We start from the raw sequence: 3883 nt of genomic DNA, 5'->3' as shown, positions 1-3883 counted from the left end.
TCTATCTATCTGTCTGTCTATCTATCTATCTATCGGTCTGTCTGTCTGTCTGTCTATCTATCTATCTGTTTATCTGTCTATCTGTCTATCTATCATCTATCATCTATCTGTCTGTCTGTCTATCTATCTATCTATCTATCTATCTATCTATCTATCTATCTATCTGTCTGTCTGTCTGTCTGTCTATCTATCATCTATCTATCTATGATCTATCTATCTATCTATCTGTCTGTCTGTCTGTCTGTCTATCTATCATCTATCTATCTATGATCTATCTATCTATCTATCTGTCTGTCTGTCTGTCTGTCTATCTATCATCTATCTATCTATGATCTATCTATCTATCTATCTGTCTGTCTGTCTGTCTGTCTATCTATCATCTATCTATCTATGATCTATCTATCTATCTATCTGTCTGTCTGTCTGTCTGTCTATCTATCATCTATCTATCTATGATCTATCTATCTATCTATCTGTCTGTCTGTCTGTCTGTCTATCTATCATCTATCTATCTATGATCTATCTATCTATCTATCTGTCTGTCTGTCTGTCTGTCTATCTATCATCTATCTATCTATGATCTATCTATCTATCTATCTGTCTGTCTGTCTGTCTGTCTATCTATCATCTATCTATCTATGATCTATCTATCTATCTATCTGTCTGTCTGTCTGTCTGTCTATCTATCATCTATCTATCTATGATCTATCTATCTATCTATCTGTCTGTCTGTCTGTCTGTCTATCTATCATCTATCTATCTATGATCTATCTATCTATCTATCTGTCTGTCTGTCTGTCTGTCTATCTATCATCTATCTATCTATGATCTATCTATCTATCTATCTGTCTGTCTGTCTGTCTGTCTATCTATCATCTATCTATCTATGATCTATCTATCTATCTATCTGTCTGTCTGTCTGTCTGTCTATCTATCATCTATCTATCTATGATCTATCTATCTATCTATCTGTCTGTCTGTCTGTCTGTCTATCTATCATCTATCTATCTATGATCTATCTATCTATCTATCTGTCTGTCTGTCTGTCTGTCTATCTATCATCTATCTATCTATGATCTATCTATCTATCTATCTGTCTGTCTGTCTGTCTGTCTATCTATCATCTATCTATCTATGATCTATCTATCTATCTATCTGTCTGTCTGTCTGTCTGTCTATCTATCATCTATCTATCTATGATCTATCTATCTATCTATCTGTCTGTCTGTCTGTCTGTCTATCTATCATCTATCTATCTATGATCTATCTATCTATCTATCTGTCTGTCTGTCTGTCTGTCTATCTATCATCTATCTATCTATGATCTATCTATCTATCTATCTGTCTGTCTGTCTGTCTGTCTATCTATCATCTATCTATCTATGATCTATCTATCTATCTATCTGTCTGTCTGTCTGTCTGTCTATCTATCATCTATCTATCTATGATCTATCTATCTATCTATCTGTCTGTCTGTCTGTCTGTCTATCTATCATCTATCTATCTATGATCTATCTATCTATCTATCTGTCTGTCTGTCTGTCTGTCTATCTATCATCTATCTATCTATGATCTATCTATCTATCTATCTGTCTGTCTGTCTGTCTGTCTATCTATCATCTATCTATCTATGATCTATCTATCTATCTATCTGTCTGTCTGTCTGTCTGTCTATCTATCATCTATCTATCTATGATCTATCTATCTATCTATCTGTCTGTCTGTCTGTCTGTCTATCTATCATCTATCTATCTATGATCTATCTATCTATCTATCTGTCTGTCTGTCTGTCTGTCTATCTATCATCTATCTATCTATGATCTATCTATCTATCTATCTGTCTGTCTGTCTGTCTGTCTATCTATCATCTATCTATCTATGATCTATCTATCTATCTATCTGTCTGTCTGTCTGTCTGTCTATCTATCATCTATCTATCTATGATCTATCTATCTATCTATCTGTCTGTCTGTCTGTCTGTCTATCTATCATCTATCTATCTATGATCTATCTATCTATCTATCTGTCTGTCTGTCTGTCTGTCTGTCTATCTATCATCTGCCTGTCTGTCTGTCTGTCTGTCTGTCTATCGATCATCTATCTGTCTATCTATCTATCTGTCTGTCCGTCCGTCCGTCCGTCCGTCCGTCCGTCCGTCTGTCTGTCCATCATCTATCTATCTATCTATCTATCTATCTATCTGTCTGTCTGTCTGTCTGTCTATATCTATCTGTATATTCTTGTTGTTCATTAGTGTTTTAGGTTCATAGAATGTGAGATTTCACAATGTTTTTACCACACTAATTGTAAAATCACTCATTTCGTCAGCAAGAGCCAATCGTGCGAGTCTTGGCTTTGAGTCAGTCTCCACCCATGCGTTACATCAGCGTCAGCAAGAGAGGGACTCTCATCGTGTGGAACAGACATCTGAACAACATAAAGCCTCTGGAGGTGACCTATTAACACTTAATTCACAGAATGATATGTTTACAGTCATATTTTGTGAGTCCAAATCCTCTCCCTCGTCCCTGCAGATGTGTGCCGGCCCCTTTAATAAAAGGCAGTATCGAAAGAGCTTCCAGGGCTGGACCACCGATGCTGTCTACTTGGGAAATGTTCACAAAATTGCTGTTGCAACCCTGAGCAGGGTCATCCACTTCTTTGACGTTACCACCACATGCAGTTTTGAGCAGGTTCACTTGTTCGGTATGAGCCAACAAGCCTGTCAACTGTAGGCTAGACATTCGCTTTTCTGCTTCCATTCTGACCTTGTTGTGTTCCTCTCTCTGTGTGTTTTTCCAGGACTGAGTCATATTGCTACTGCTCTGTGTTATTGGTATGACACAGAGGTAGGCTGCTGACATTTCATGCCCCAGTGTTGAACTTGAATTTATTTTAAGCTTGCTAATTCTCCAAGCTGGTTTGGTTTTGTTTTAGTTTACCGTGAGTCATGTTTGATCTGCGTCTCCAGGCTCCGGGAGAAAAGTGTGTGCTGATGTGGGGCGATGACAGAGGCTCTGTGAATTTGCTGTGGTTTCTTCAGCCTTTCAAGGGGCTCTTTGAAATGCCTTTTACCAACCAGACCGGCCCAGTTCAAATCTTTATGCCAGTGAGTGTATGCATTTTCACTTGAGGTTGAGTATTGTGCCAAGACAGCTTAGCCCTGAAAATGTGTTAAAAAATAATAGAAAAGTATTCACAGTCATGAACTGCCTTTTTTATTATTTTGTGCTGTTCTCTGAGGTCCACTTATAATGCTATAAAGATTTTTACATCAGAAAACATCAGAACGCTCTGTTTGAATAGGCGTGGCGGATTATAGACTCAGAAGTAAACGCCCACTGCTGTGATTGGCTAATAGTTGTGTATGTTTGAATGCCTACATTCCTCATAAATGAATGCTGCTGAGATTTAGAATGAATGAATGAATGATACATTTATATAGCACACATTTAGGTCAAAAATGCATAAATAACTCAATACATATCAAACGATCTGCAAGAAGAGACAAAGCAATAGTTACTCACACTTGTGTGTTGCGACATTACTGTCAGATCCAATATAGTCGCACAGCATCGTCTTTTAGCTTCAATCTTTCTGAAAATCCTGTCTAATTGTGCCTTGTTCGTAAACGAATCCGCGGAGAAATGAAGTGAACAAAGGACTTACTGACACGGTCTGGATCTTAATTCACTCTTTCTTAATGTTAGGATCAGAAGGCAACACAAACATTGTTTTCCCACAGCTTTGCACTGCACAGCATCTTGTTGTCTTTGGAGCATCTTTATCATTTGGTTTCTACACTACATGCGCGAATCAGTGGGCAGGGCTAAACAGGCAGCGATGTAGAATTGGTGGGCGGGGCTAAACAGGCAGTGATGTA

This window comes from Sinocyclocheilus anshuiensis, unplaced genomic scaffold (assembly GCF_001515605.1).
Source record: "Sinocyclocheilus anshuiensis isolate Anshui unplaced genomic scaffold, SAMN03320099.WGS_v1.1 scaffold1517, whole genome shotgun sequence".
In the NCBI taxonomy this organism is placed as follows: domain Eukaryota; kingdom Metazoa; phylum Chordata; class Actinopteri; order Cypriniformes; family Cyprinidae; genus Sinocyclocheilus; species Sinocyclocheilus anshuiensis.
The sequence above is the reverse complement of the archived record's forward strand: the minus strand, read 5'-3'. Positions refer to the sequence as shown.